Source organism: Rattus norvegicus, chromosome 14 (assembly GCF_021556685.1).
Source record: "Rattus norvegicus strain SHRSP/BbbUtx chromosome 14, alternate assembly SHRSP_T2T, whole genome shotgun sequence".
Lineage (NCBI taxonomy): Eukaryota > Metazoa > Chordata > Mammalia > Rodentia > Muridae > Rattus > Rattus norvegicus.
In genome coordinates, this window is record NC_141547.1 from 64,818,880 (window position 1) to 64,835,336 (window position 16,457).

The 16,457-nt window shown below is 38.1% G+C and overlaps 1 pseudogene; it reads right to left on the reverse strand.

Moving 5' to 3' along the window:
* Positions 1-881: 881 nt before the first annotated feature.
* On the reverse strand, positions 882-951 carry LOC120096850 (U2 spliceosomal RNA; annotated as a pseudogene).
* Positions 952-16,457: the final 15,506 nt, after the last annotated feature.

Below are 16,457 nucleotides of genomic sequence, written 5' to 3' on the forward strand. Positions count from 1 at the left end.
GGTTTCCGGGCAAACATCCCCCTCCCCCCTCCCCTTCCTTATGGGTGTTCCCCTCCCAACCCTACCCCCATTGCCGCCCTCCCCCCATAGACTAGTTCACTGGGGGTTCAGTCTTAGCAGGACCCAGGGCTTCCCCTTCCACTGGTGCTCTTACTAGGATATTCATTGCTACCTATGGGAATTGAAAACTTATTCTTTTAAAAATGTGTGTGTGTGTGTGTGTGTGTGTGTGTGTGTGTGTTTTGCCTTCACGTGTACCTGCACATCAAATGGGTGACTTGTGCCTACAGAGGCCAGAAGAGGCATCAGATCCCTTGAACTGTTGTTACAGAGGGTTTTCTGGAAGAGTGGCCAGAGCCCTTAACTATTACCCATCTCTCCAGATCAATATAACCAATATTTTCCTTTTGATTACCCAGCCTATTTCCATAATGCCAGCTGTCTCATTGAAGTGAAGCAAGATTTTCTTTAACTTCATATTCTACAGGTACTCAACATTCAAAGTGACACCATATATAAAACCTGTGCAAACCAAAACTAGAAGGCACGCCAACAAGAAAACAGAAGCTGTGCAGATAATCCCACTAAAGTCCCAGAGTTTTGTGAAATTGTTAGCTTATAAGTGGAGAGGAGCCAGTTTCCTCCAAGCCACTGGCAAATCTACCACTCTCCAGTAGAGACATCACTTCAAATTTGTCTTTTGATAGCTCAGACTCATCCTGAAGGAGTAAAAAACAATGATGACACAAATCTGGATGGGTTGGGAAGGAGCATGACTTGGGGATGAATTGGTGCAGGGAGATGAATACGGTCAAAATGTGTTGTATGAAATGCTTAGCAAACTAATAAAAATTAAAGAAAAAGGCATTCTGTAAGACATGGTATGGTTGGAACAAAATATAGTTAATGAACTTTCTACACTTGATCTTAGCCAAAAGGCCGAGAAGCGATTTTAATGAACTTTCTAAAGGTAGCCCACACTAACTATAATCTTTTCTTTGTTTCCCCAGTAGCAACATAATAGATAGGTTATCTTTATAATAATAGGTTTCCTTTAGATTGCCTCAAGCTAATAAGCATGTGTTTTATGCCCACTTTGGCTCAAGAGTCCTAGCAAGGCTCTCTGCTTGTAACAGACTTAGCAACTCTTTTGCTTTCTGTAGCATGTAAGGCCTCAATGGTAATTAAAAGTGTGTTGGCATCAGTTAAAATGGAAACCACAAACTAGTACCAATTTAAAAAAAACTTGAAGTTCTAATTTCAAATAGTTCATTGACACAAGGCAATTAAATGGCTTAAGCAGCTCCACATGGAATGGATGCTGAAAACTACAAATGCAGTGGGATACTAGAGATGTCCACATTGAGCAGAGTCATCACTATCACCATGGAAACCATCCCTCACCCACTTCTTAGGAGGAAACAGCAGCTGTTCAACAGCCAGCAACAAGAAAAATGCAAATGAGTCAGGAGCAGAAAAAACTCAAGATTCACTTAAAGTCATTAAAGGGATGAAATTTGGGGTAAATGAATAAGATTAAGTGGCGCTTTAGAAAATTGGGCTGTATTAGCGTCCTGTGCATTTGGAAGATTGCTGTAAGGAAGAGGTGTGAGGTGGTTAGAGATTTCCATCAAGCATACAATAGCATCACCATGTTGGGATAATTGAGTAAATTTTGCGAAGTTAAATTTCAAGGAGAAAATTAGTTTTAAAGAAAGGAACTTGGAAATGAGGGGATTCATTTATAAAAAGAAGAAAAAGTTAAACAATGTCATTCATACCACATAAAAAAACTGAAAAGGAAGCTGTTGTATGATGAACTATGAAATGTTGACTATATTAAGTTTCTTTTATGTGAGCTTTTTGGGTACATCTTCTTACAAAGGTTTCATGTATCTATAATAGTGATTCTGATTTGAAAGCATTGGATATATTTCCAGCAAAATCAGGTGATTTGGGCCATATCAAGACAGAGAGCTGCTTAATGGTGTACTTGAATGGGGAATTCAGAACAGAGTTGGGAAGAAAAGCATGAAGACTATTCTTAAGGACTAGATTTTAAAAACACTATCTGTCCTGCTAAATTCCATATGCTACAAGTTTGAGTCCAGGAATTACTTAGCATGCTGTATTACTTCCACTGAAAACAGGCAAGATCAAACTCTACCACAAGAACAGACAAACACATATAACATGGGACTAGGAGTAAGACTACAGAGAGACAGGGAAGAAATAAAGGGGAAGGGAATGGGATTAAAAGGGGAAAAGGAGTAGAAAAAAAAACAGACATGCCGTGTAAGAGAAACAGAAACCATTTCTACAAAACTCCAGGTTTTTTTTCCTTTCCAACCTATGCTCCTGCATCCCTGTCCTCAATTATAATGAAATCTACCTTATTGCTTAAGGTAGTTCTTAAATGGTAATATTTTATTACTGTAAACCTAAGTCTCAGTATTTTTATTCCTGCTTTAATTCTGTATTTACATTTAAACAATTTTCCATTTTTCTTGAGGTATCAATAGAAATTACATATAATTGATATATACATTGTGATGAATTTGAATATACATAATTCTCAGGCACTAATAGCTACCCAGTCAGCACTCATAATCAACATGTCCGTTCCTTCAGCTGCCCTCCCTCTGTCAACATTTCCTTATATATGTTAGCTTATTGGTTTTGGTTTTGTTGAATTTCATTTGTCTGGTAAAGCAGTTAAACATAAAGTTTTTCTTGACAGATTCATAAGTATTGCTATTGCTTATGAATTTGAAACATTAGACTGCACAGCAGATCTCTGCAATTCACATACCTTTTATACCTACTAGAATCTCAAAGATGGTGAAATATTTAGAGCGTTGGACCCTTAAACTTAATGTATGGAGTGAATGTCATCTTCAAATTATCCTATAGATAAACATATTCTCAAATGCTATGATGGCTACATGGAAAGAAGTGTAACTAACTAGGGAGAAAACTCAGAATCTCAGACTGCAGGGAAAACATTTTGTAAGGAGAATGAAGGAAGAACACACTAGATCTATTGACATTGACAGACATACTAGCGCCTCAACTACATAACCAATGGGTTTCTATTACTTCCCACTATATTTTGGTGAAAATAACCTCAATTATTCTTAAGACCATCCACATGTTAAGCTAAGGTCTCAGGGTAATTGCATTGGGGAGCATTTTGAGTTGGTTCAACCATTAGCTTACAGTGGCTGTGGATAAAGACCATCTCGGCATTTTCAATCTACTATTCTTGAATTTCTGCACTACTTACGAGTGTAAAACAACAAAAGTATTTACTTGACCCTTGAATATCTAAAACCTTCCAAATCATATACCATGTTGTAAAACTGGTACTAAGGTGTCACCATGGAACCCTCAAGTCTTCTCTGCCTCACAGCAGTAGGAATCTTTCTCCAGATAAAAATCAGTACTCTCTGTCACTTCTTTGTCTGTCTTTCCACCACCATGTTTGAGTGTTGAATCATTTAGAGGTAAATTCCAAGATATCGTGCAGCTTTCAAGTCTTGTTGACTCAGCAATTTCTCCAGGGTTCATAATTGCAGAGACTGCTAGCTGCTTGAATACATGGGAAAATAAAAGATTAAATAATGGAGTAATGGCAATTAATACACCGAATTATTTCTAGACTACCTCCCTGTAGGTTTCCCCATTATTTTTCTAGAGATGGCCCTTAAATTCTGAGAGATATAAAATACGAATTTGAAAGATTCATATCAAAATATTTAAACAAAGCTTAAAAGTCTTAAGGCAAGAGTTCTTTATGACCTAATAAATTAGGAGGGCTTTACAATTACAGATGGGTTTTCAGACAGTTATATCGCTGAATATTTTTTTAAATTTGTTACCCATCAATTGTGATGACAAATACCTCAGAAAGAAAGTTTTGTATACTGAATTCTATTAGCCAGTTGACTTGTGCAAGAATGTGAACAGTGTTCAGATGAAAAGCATCTATGCCTCAAGATATCATAAATCCATGGCATTACAATAAAGCTTTTAAAGTAGGTATTTAAAAGAAAAAATGCTGATTTCCTTATAAAATATTAACATTGCTACTCAAATTAAGTCACTAGCTAGGAATTCAAATTATCCAAAGTTATTGTTATGTCTAGATCAATAGCTTCACCGTCAGGAAGAAAAATAGCCAGGGTGTTAACTGACAGCTGAGTCTTGAATGTCATCTTCCTTAGCATCTTTCCAGGCCTCTGTAGTTTTTAAGAAGTTGGGCCTTGGTAGGATATCTTGAACAAAAGCAAAAGAGAGGCAGGAACAAGACAAAAGAACACTAGACACTTAATTACAATTGGGGAATAGGAGAGAAACATCTAGAAGCATGGCCTGGCAAGCAAAAGACTCTTGCTTTTCTTTCAAAATGTATATCCCTCATATATATCTTTTTGAGCCTTTTGTGATTATTTTCTATATTTTATCATTTTCTAAGGGGATAATAAGTGGCTTAAGATAAAAGTCGTTTGTGACTCATATATTATTAAATACATTATAACGATGCTAATATAATTGTTAATAATATCCATGTTATATAAAGACAAATTTTTACTTTTCCCATTTAACAAGTGATGCATACTGTTTCATTTACTTTAAATTAATTATGCAATAAAAGCATGAGTTGTCAACAAATAAATTCAAGAATGACACATACTGTTTTTGTTTGGAGAACTAATGGGTTTTAAAATGTAAATTAAAATTTAACTGTGCCTCACCATTGCACACAAAACAAAAACAACCTTGTGGTGATTTCATTTGGAACCCAGGAAACTGTAACTCAGAGAAACAACTGATTTATTTATTTATTTATTTTTATTAACTTGAGTATTTCTTATATACATTTCAAGTGTTATTCCCTTTCCCGGTTTCGGGGCAAACATCCCCGTCCCCCCGCCCCTTCCTTATGGGTGTTCCCCTCCCAACCCTCCCCCCATTGCCGCCCTCCCCCCATAGTCTAGTTCACTGGGGGTTCAGTCTTAGCAGGAACCAGGGCTTCCCCTTCCACTGGTGCTCTTACTAGGATATTCATTGCTACCTATGGGGTCAGAGTCCAGGGTCAGTCCATGTATAGTATTTAGGTAGTGGCTTAGTCCCTGGAAGCTCTGGTTGCTTGGCATTGTTGTACTTTTGGTGTCTTGAGCCCCTTCAAGCTCTTCCAGTTCTTTCTCTGATTCCTTCAACAGGGGACCTATTCTCAGTTCAGTGGTTTGCTGCTGGCATTCGCCACTGTATTTGCTGTATTCTGGCTGTGTCTCTCAGGAGCGATCTACATCCAGCTCCTGTCGGTCTGCACTTCTTTGCTTCATCCATCTTGTCTAATTGGGTGGCTGTACATGTATGGGCCACATGTGGGGCAGGCTCTGAATGGGTGTTCCTTCAGTCTCTGTTTTAATATTTGCCTCTCCCTTCCCTGCCAAGGGTATTCTTTTTCCTCATTTAAAGAAGGAGTGAAGCATTCACATTTTGATCATCCGTCTTGAGTTTCGTTTGTTCTAGGGATCTAGGGTAATTCAAGCATTTGGGCTAATAGCCACTTATCAATGAGTGCATACCATGTATGTCTTTCTGTGATTGGGTTAGCTCACTCAGGATGATATTTTCCAGTTCCAACCATTTGCCTACGAATTTCATAAACTCGTTGTTTTTGATAGCTGAGTAATATTCCATTGTGTAGATGTACCACATTTTCTGTATCCATTCCTCTGTTGAAGGGCATCTGGGTTCTTTCCAGCTTCTGGCTATTATAAATAAGGCTGCGATGAACATAGTGGAGCACGTGTCTCTTTTATATGTTGAGGCATCTTTTGGGTATATGCCCAAGAGAGGTATAGCTGGATCCTCAGGCAGTTCAATGTCCAATTTTCTGAGGAACCTCCAGACTGATTTCCAGAATGGTTTTACCAGTCTGCAATCCCACCAACAATGGAGGAGTGTTCCTCTTTCTCCACATCCTCGCCAGCATCTGCTGTCACCTGAGTTTTTGATCTTAGCCATTCTCACTAGTGTGAGGTGAAATCTCAGGGTTGTTTTGATTTGCATTTCCCTTAGGACTAAAGATGTTGAACATTTCTTTAGGTGTTTCTCAGCCATTCGGCATTCCTCAGCTGTGAATTCTTTGTTTAGCTCTGAACCCCATTTTTTAATAGGGTTATTTGTTTCCCTGTGGTCTAACTTCTTGAGTTCTTTGTATATTTTGGATATAAGGCCTCTATCTGTTGTAGGATTGGTAAAGATCTTTTCCCAATCTGTTGGTTGCCGTTTTGTCCTAACCACAGTGTCCTTTGCCTTACAGAAGCTTTGCAGTTTTATGAGATCCCATTTGTCAATTCTTGATCTTAGAGCATAAGCCATTGGTGTTTTGTTCAGGAAATTTTTTCCAGTGCCTATGTGTTCCAGATGCTTCCCTAGTTTTTCTTCTATTAGTTTGAGTGTGTCTGGTTTGATGTGGAGGTCCTTGATCCACTTGGACTTAAGCTTTGTACAGGGTGATAAGGATGGTTCGATCTGCATTCTTCTACATGTTGCCCTCCAGTTGAACCAGCACCATTTGCTGAAAATGCTATCTTTTTTCCATTGGATGGTTTTGGCTCCTTTGTCAAAAATCAAGTGACCATAGGTGTGTGGGTTCATTTCTGGGTCTTCAATTCTATTCCATTGGTCTATCTGTCTGTCTCTGTACCAATACCATGCAGTTTTTATCACTATTGCTCTGTAATACTGCTTGAGTTCAGGGATAGTGATTCCCCCTGAAGTCCTTTTATTGTTGAGGATAGCTTTAGCTATCCTGGGTTTTTGTTATTCCACATGAATTTGCAAATTGTTCTGTCTAACTCTTTGAAGAATTGGATTGGTATTTTGATGGGGATTGCATTGAATCTGTAGATTGCTTTTGGTAAAATGGCCATTTTTACTATATTAATCCTGCCAATCCATGAGCATGGGAGATCTTTCCATCTTCTGAGGTCTTCTTCAATTTCTTTCCTCAGTGTCTTGAAGTTCTTATTGTACAGATCTTTTACTTGCTTGGTTAAAGTCACACCGAGGTACTTTATATTATTTGGGTCTATTATGAAGGGTGTCGTTTCCCTAATTTCTTTCTTGGCTTGTTTCTCTTTTGTATAGAGGAAGGCAACTGATTTATTTGAGTTAATTTTATACCCAGCCACTTTGCTGAAGTTGTTTATCAGCTTTAGTAGTTCTCTGGTGGAACTTTTGGGATCACTTAAATATACTGTCATGTCATCTGCAAATAGTGATATTTTGACCTCTTCTTTTCCGATCTGTATCCCCTTGATCTCCTTTTGTTGTCTGATTGCTCTGGCTAGAACTTCAAGAACTATATTGAATAAGTAGGGAGAGAGTGGGCAGCCTTGTCTAGTCCCTGATTTTAGTGGGATTGCTTCAAGTTTCTCTCCATTTAGTTTAATGTTAGCAACTGGTTTGCTGTATATGGCTTTTACTATATTTAGGTATGGGCCTTGAATTCCTATTCTTTCCAGGACTTTTATCATGAAGGGGTGTTGAATTTTGTCAAATGCTTTCTCAGCATCTAATGAAATGATCATGTGGTTCTGTTCTTTCAGTTTGTTTATATAATGGATCACGTTGATGGTTTTCCGTATATTAAACCATCCCTGCATGCCTGGGATGAAGCCTACTTGATCATGGTGGATGATTGTTTTGATGTGCTCTTGAATTCGGTTTGCCAGAATTTTATTGAGTATTTTTGCGTCGATATTCATAAGGGAAATTGGTCTGAAGTTCTCTTTCTTTGTTGTGTCTTTGTGTGGTTTAGGTATAAGAGTAATTGTGGCTTCGTAGAAGGAATTCGGTAGGGCTCCATCTGTTTCAATTTTGTGGAATAGTTTGGATAATATTGGTATGAGGTCTTCTATGAAGGTTTGATAGAATTCTGCACTAAACCCGTCTGGACCTGGGCTCTTTTTGGTTGGGAGACCTTTAATGACTGCTTCTATTTCCTTAGGAGTTATGGGGTTGTTTAACTGGTTTATCCGTTCCTGATTTAACTTCGATACCTGGTATCTGTCTAGGAAATTGTCCATTTCCTGAAGATTTTCAAATTTTGTTGAATATAGGTTTTTATAGTAAGATCTGATGATTTTTTGAATTTCCTCTGAATCTGTAGTTATGTCTCCCTTTTCATTTCTGATTTTGTTAATTTGGACGCACTCTCTGTGTCCTCTCATTAGTCTGGCTAAGGGTTTATCTATCTTGTTGATTTTCTCAAAGAACCAACTTTTGGTTCTGTTGATTCTTTCTATGGTCCTTTTTGTTTCTACTTGGTTGATTTCAGCTCTGAGTTTGATTATTTCCTGCCTTCTACTCCTCCTGGGTGTATTTGCTTCTTATTGTTCTAGAGCTTTTAGGTGTGCTGTCAAGCTGCTGACATATGCTCTTTCCTGTTTCTTTCTGCAAGGCACTCAGCGCTATGAGTTTTCCTCTTAGCACAGCTTTCATTGTGTCCCATAAGTTTGGGTATGTTGTATCTTCATTTTCATTAAATTCTAAAAAGTTTTTAATTTCTTTCTTTATTTCTTCCTTGACCAGGTTATCATTGAGTAGAGCATTGTTCAATTTCCAAGTATATGTGGGCATTCTTCCCTTATTGTTATTGAAGACCAGTTTTAGGCCGTGGTGGTCCGATAGCACGCATGGGATTATTTCTATCATTCTGTACCTGTTGAGGCCCGTTTTTTGACAAATTATATGGTCAATTTTGGAGGAAGTACCATGAGGAGCTGAGAAGAAGGTATATCCTTTTGCTTTAGGATAGAATGTTCTATAAATATCTGTTAAGTCCATTTGGCTCATGACTTCTCTTAGTCTGTCGACATCACTGTTTAATTTCTGTTTCCATGATCTGTCCATTGATGAGAGTGGGGTCTTGAAATCTCCCACTATTATTGTGTGAGGTGCAATGTGTGTTTTGAGCTTTAGTAAGGTTTCTTTTACGTACGTAGGTGCCCTTGTATTTGGGGCATAGATATTTAGGATTGAGAGTTCATCTTGGTTGATTTTTCCTTTGATGAATATGAAGTGTCCTTCCTTATCTTTTTTGATGACTTTTAGTTGGAAATTGATTTTATTTGATATTAGAATGGCTACTCCAGCTTGCTTCTTCTGACCATTTGCTTGGAAAGTTGTTTTCCAGCCTTTCACTCTGAGGTAGTATCTGTCTTTGTCTCTGAGGTGTGTTTCCTGTAGGCAGCAGAATGCAGGGTCCTCCTTGCGTATCCAGTTTGTTAATCTATGTCTTTTTATTGGGGAGTTGAGGCCATTGATATTGAGAGATATTAAGGAATAGTGATTATTGCTTCCCGTTATATTCATATTTGGATGTGAGGTTATGTTTGTGTGCTTTCATTCTCTTTGTTTTGTTGCCAAGACGATTAGTTTCTTGCTTCTTCTAGGGTATAGCTTGCCTCCTTATGTTGGGCTTTACCATTTATTATCCTTTGTAGTGCTGGATTTGTAGAAAGATATTGTGTAAATTTGGTTTTGTCATGGAATATCTTGGTTTCTCCATCAATGTTAATTGAGAGTTTTGCTGGATACAGTAACCTGGGCTGGCAGTTGTGTTCTCTTAGGGTCTGTATGACATCAGTCCAGGATCTTCTGGCCTTCATAGTTTCTGGCGAGAAGTCTGGTGTGATTCTGATAGGTCTGCCTTTATATGTTACTTGACCTTTTTCCCTTACTGCTTTTAATATTCTTTCTTTATTTTGTGCGTTTGGTGTTTTGACAATTATGTGACGGGAGGTGTTTCTTTTCTGGTCCAATCTATTTGGAGTTCTGTAGGCTTCTTGTATGTCTATGGGTATCTCTTTTTTTAGGTTAGGGAAGTTTTCTTCTATGATTTTGTTGAAGATATTTACTGGTCCTTTGAGCTGAGAGTCTTCACTCTCTTCTATACCTATTATCCTTAGGTTTGATCTTCTCATTGAGTCCTGGATTTCCTGTATGTTTTGGACCAGTACCTTTTTCAGCTTTACATTATCTTTGACAGTTGAGTCAATGATTTCTATGGAATCTTCTGTTCCTGAGATTCTCTCTTCCATCTCTTGTATTCTGTTGGTGAAGCTTGTATCTACAGCTCCTTGTCTCTTCTTTTGGTTTTCTATATCCAGGGTTGTTTCCATGTGTTCTTTCTTGATTGCTTCTATTTCCATTTTTAATTCCTTCAACTGTTTGATTATGTTTTCCTGGAATTCTTTCAGGGATTTTTGAGTCTCCTCTCTATGGGCTTCTACTTGTTTATTTATGTTTTCCTGGAATTCTTTCAGGGATTTTTGCGATTCTTTCAGGCATTTTTGCGATTCCTCTCTGTAGGCTTCTACTTGTTCTCTAAGGGAGTTCTCCACGTCTTTCTTGAAGTCCTCGAGCATCATGATCAAAAATGATTTTGAAACTAGATCTTGCTTTTCTGGTGTTTTTGGATATTCCATGTTTGTTTTGATGGGAGAATTGGGCTCCGATGGTGCCATGTAGTCTTGGTTTCTGTTGCTTGGGTTCCTGCGCTTGCCTCTCCCCATCAGATTATCTCTAGTGTTACTTTGTTCTGCTATTTCTGACAGTGGCTAGACTGTCCTATAAGCCTGTGTGTCAGGAGTGCTGTAGACCTGTTTTCCTCTCTTTCAGTCAGTTATGGGGACAGAGTGTTCTGCTTTCGGGCGTGTAGTTTTTCCTCTCTACAGGTCTTCAGCTGTTCCTGTGGGCCTGTGTCTTGTGTTCACCAGGCAGCTTTCTTGCAGCAGAAAAGTTGGTCTTACCTGTGGTCCCGAGGCTCAAGTTCGCTCGTGGGGTGCTGCCCACGGGCTCTCTGCAGCGGCAGCAACCAGGAAGTCTTGTGCTGCCGTTTCCGGGAGCTTCAGTGCACCAGGGTTCCAGATGGTCTTTGGCTTTTTCCTCTGGCGTCCGAGATGTGTGTGCAGAGAGCAGTCTCTTCTGGTTTCCCAGGCTTGTCTGCCTCTCTGAAGGTTCAGCTCTCCCTTCCACGGGATTTGGGTGCAGAGAACTGTTTATCCGGTCTGTTTCCTTCAGGTTCTGGAGGTGTCTCAGGCACAGGGGTCCTGCCGCTCCTGGGCCCTCCCCCACGGGAGCCCAGAGGCCTTATACAGTTTCCTCTTGGGCCAGGGATGTGGGCAGGGGTGAGCAGTGTTGTTGTTCTCTTCAGCTCTGCAGCCTCAGGAGTGCCCACCTGACCAGGCGGTTGGGTCTCTCTCTCACAGGGTCTGGGGGCAGAGAGCTGCTGTGGGCCGGGATCCGTGGGTGTCCTGATTTATTTTTTTAATGTGCTCATAATTTTATTTTTCCACCTTACTAAAAGTAAATGTTGTAGGTTTCCCTATGCCAATAGTTTGCATATATAAGGTTAAGAACATGGCCATTGTTTATTCCCGTGTATCACAAGCCAAACTGTCTTCAGTTGTTGCTATGTATTCAAGTACTAAGTATTTCAGAACATAAAGTTTGGCTGATTTCAGGCACACACCATGTCCCTCAAAGGAATGTCACAGTTTTGTATAGAAAGGCATAGGTAGCAATGTATAGCCTAGTAAGAGCACCAGTGGAAGGGGAAGCCCTTGGTCCTGCCAAGACTGAACCCCCAGTGAACATGATTGTTGGGGGGGAGGGTGGTAATGGGGGGAGGATGGGAAGGGGAACAGCCATATAGAAGGGGAGGGGGAGGGGTTAGGGGGATGATGGCCCAGAAACTGGGAAAGGGATAACATTTGAAATGTAAATAAGAAATACTCAAGTTAATAAAGATGAAAAAAAGAGAAAGATATTTAAAACTCACTAAGCAAAATTCTAATTGAATATTTCTCAGTCTCTCTAAGACTTTCTCAAATCCTCATAAAGTGAATGCATTTGTAGAGGTGAAGAGGTAGACAAATTTCTAAGACTCTTATTAGGTAGAAAACTAATCCAGTACTGACACATAAGAATGTGTCTTCAATACCTGTGGAAGTAAAAACAGCCTGGGGATAGTTAGCAAGAGCGAAATAGGCCAAGGAGAAGTTATAGGTAGTCTATAAACAAGCCCGTGTTAATGCGCATGTGCTAGGCATTAAACTTGATATATGATTGCAATTAAGTAGATAAATCAAGTTGGTTAATCAACTGTGAAAGCAATAAATTATATCCTACTTAATCCTAGAAATATATATATATATATATATATATATATATATATATATATATACCATAAAGAGTAAATTTCTAAATAAACACTTTAAAAGGAAACAATTAGGCAAAAATGTAAGAAAGGCAAAGAAGTAGTATACACCTTAGAAGGTATTTATGGGTAGGGAATGTCAGGGTGGGGAGGTGGGAAGGGGTGGGTGGTTGGGTGGGGCAACACCCTCATAGAAGAAGGGGGAGGTGTTGAGATAGGGGGTTATGGAGAGGAAACTGGGAAAGGGGCTAACATTTGAAATGTAAATTAAAAATATCCAATAAAAACTAAAACAGAAAATAAAAAAATAGAAGGTATTTATGAAACAGAAAAGGTTATGGAGCTGATAAGGCAGGATAGCAGATGGACTATGGAGAAGGATAAATAACTCTATATATCTTTACACAAAAGTCATAAGAAAATCTTCCTTTTACCACAGACGTTTCTTAAAATATGTATCTGTGCATATCTAAAAGGAGTTAAAGTGCAGTTATTTAATGGAACTACAGCACCCCTACTAGACACATGAACAATCTAGTGCCAGGAATGACTTTCCTATGTTGGAGTTATTGGCCAGTGAATTTCCACAGACCCTCAGACATTACAGTCTATTGCAGATGCTATTGGTTACCATATCATCTTAGCAATAAGATGATATTGATGAAGGAACCATACATTTGAGCCACAGAACATGGTATAATCTAGTGAATAATCACCTGGATGCCTCATCATCTGACTAGTTCCCACAGTGCCAGAAGGTTCTATGTATGTTACTGGAAAACTAATCAGCTGTGACTCCTAGAGCTATAAAAATGGTCAGATCGCCAAGGTGCGTACCCTCTGGTACAGTAGTGGAATGACCGTTGTAAGAGTAACCAATAACTTTTCTGAATATATGTAAGTCCTCTTCTAGAAGGTAAAATTCATACCTGACTTCATTCCTGGGCTAAGAAACTGTGTCTCAACAGATCACTGGCTGGCCCTAGTTGGGCGTAGGGAGACCACTGCTATTATTCTGCTAAGAGGACATACATAATACTACACTGGCTTCTCATGACATCTCATACATAATACTACACTGGCTTCTCATGACATAACTCTCTATCTATATATTAGTGCTTCTCTCAAACCTCATCAGATAAGCTTAGGTTTGCTGGTTATTCACAAAGATATTCAAATTGACTAAGGTAAAGGAAATAAGGCTTGACAGGATATTCAGTCTTAAAATGTATCTATACTATAATTTCTCCTCCAAAGGCTTTTAGGGATCACTGCAGACAACAGGGTAAAAAGACTGTAAAGGCAGGGGGTGAATGAATATAAGAGATCAGTGTCCTCCAAAGAAAACTGAGCACTTATAACAATAATAATTAAAGAAAAAGTCCTGAATTGGGGGGTGGATACAGAAAAATATTAGAGAAAGAAAATGTGGAGATTACATAGATACAACACTTATTTAAAAAGCTCTCAAAATATACAATTAATCAGAAAAGAAAAAAGTTTACAAAGAAAAGTAATGTAAATGACTATTAAGTACCCAACAATTCGGCTACAGAAACAGTTCCACACAAACACTCCTCCTGCTGCAGTGCTGAGATTTGAGCTTTGCCCATGCTAAGAAGTACATTTCCATTGGAACACACCCCAGTCCTATGAACAAGGGATTCTACCTCACTGTCTAGCCATCAAATCCAGTCTACCCTGGGATTTCAGATGACACGAGTCCACAAGATAATATGACCAAATGTCATCCTATAAATGTCACTGAAAGATGGAGAGATAGAAACATAGGTCTAAAGTTCCTTACCTACAAATAGTAAGGGCTATGAGAAAATAAATTTGACAAACATATCTGTTACAAAGGATATTTATTAGCGATTTGAATTTACAATTTTTTTGTTTGTCATTAATTGAAACAAATAAAACTATAATAAATCCAACTTGCCTCTGAAATAAAAAATTAAAGAGTGAGAAAACAATTCTCAGATACTCCTTTGAGTCAAATGGCTGCGTGAATTAGAGGAATAGCCTCATGTGTAAGCAGAGATGACCCTGTCAACAGTCAGGTGTCTGTTAATATTAGGAACACTAAACTATTTTTATCAATTTAACTTTACTTGTTTACAGCCTTACTACTCTGAACACAGAGACCCTAAAGGAAGTTAATATTAAATTGCAAGTCAGTAATCATAAAAGGAGGGGCCTGTGCAATGGCCCCACCTATTAAGTTGACTGTGGCCAGGCTGCTCAACCTTAGTTTAATCCCTAGGACTCACACTGTAAAAGAAGAGCACTGACTCTTGCATAAGTTTTCCTTTGCCCTGCAAAAGAAAAGTAGCACTACATTCCCCCCATAAATGAAATGTATAATAAAACATGTGTGTGGATATGTGAAAGACAAGGTCAATTTTCATGGCATCTAGAGGACTTAGTTGATCAAAATCTTTTAATATATATCTATACCTATTTTAATATTTTACTTGCAATATCAAATGCATTCTTATTTTTTAATCTAATAATACATATGTGCAAGAATTGAATGACACAATGTAGTACTTATTGCCTTTCACCCCCTCTTATCCTTCTTCTGCAACTCAGATAAACACTGGCTATTTAGAATTACACATTTACTGTTTTAATACACACACACACACACACACGTTGCAGACTATAAATACTTGTATATGTGTGTGTGTGTTCACTCCATATAATAAACTTAAATATCACTTACAAATCTGCCTCTTAGAGGTTCATTGAGGTAGTGATGCTGAGGCAAAGACTAAGGAAATCCTTGGTCTAGGAACATATCCTGGCCTGCACAGAGAAGCAATAAGTGAAGCAGCTATGGGTTAAACAAAGGCAACTGATAACCGAATGGCCGGATCTGAAGGACTGCCGATCCTTAAAGTAGCTGTAAAAGAGATTGTGGGGGAAAAATGCCATTTTTCTAAGGAATACAGAAACTAGGTCACTGTCTTTGAGGAAACACAAGGTTAACATACTGTTTTCCATGACTAAACCCAAATATAGATCTCTGTTTATAATGAAAATTACCAATTTAGTCACTATAAGCTGATTCAGGGTATCAAATAATACTCTTGTTTCTCAAGTAGCTGGGGGCCTGTTATATAGTTAACATGTTCAAGCAAATCAACTTCACGCGTTCCTCATGGGCTAGCAGGCCCTTTAAAGAGATCACTGGGACACCTGGGCATTTTGACTGTGTTCAGAAAACTTCCGCACACGTACCAGACACTATGACCAAATTCAAACACAGAAGTGAGCCATTTAAACACAGGTCTAACAACAAAGTTATGAATCTGCATTCTCCCTTCAAGTGATAATTATTCTCACTAATGTAAAGTGACAAGTCACCCTTGATCAGCTTCTCTTTTGATCTTTCATTGCCTCAGTAACAAAGGCAAGAAGTAATTTCCTCTATAAGTTTTTACTTCTTAAACAGTCTACATGCTGTCTTTATTCAGTACAATATTAAAGAGAGTGTTTGATTACATTTTATAATCTCATTCATAAATGTAATACTGCTATGCCATTGCATTTATGATTTTAAAACAGGACATAAATAACAAAACTCAAAGCAGATGGTTGGAAAAGTGACCAATTACTTATAAATGCATTACAATAGAGGTATTTTTACATGATATATATTTCTTGTATGTCTTCCTCTGAATGCATGCATTCATATTTCCTATATGTGCAAGCATATATCTGCCAGAGCTTCTTTCACAACTTTCACTTTAGGCAAATATAATTTTAAATAATTAACCATAATTATCATAGGGCATATAATATACATATGTGTATTTGGAATATATGCACATAATATTTAAGTATGCATTTCTACTGAGAAATTTATCAGTAAATTTTTTGGAGACTATGCAATTTATATGCATGTCATGTATAGGAATAAAAGATTTGAGGAATATGTGTGTGTGCATATGTATCTGTGTAGGGATGTTAAGCATCAACTCTTTTATTTTACCAAACAAACAATAAACAAAGCAAATGACTTGATCAAGGTCACAGGAAAAATAAAAGCAACTAAACAAAAAAAGCCTAAATGTCACCGTTACAGTCCAATGTTTTTCACTCCAGTCCAATGTTTTTCACTCTTAATATTCTTATTTTCCAGCTTACTTTTAAATGCTGAGAATAAATTGTAGTTGTTACCTTTTTACCTTACTGTAGCCTTTGG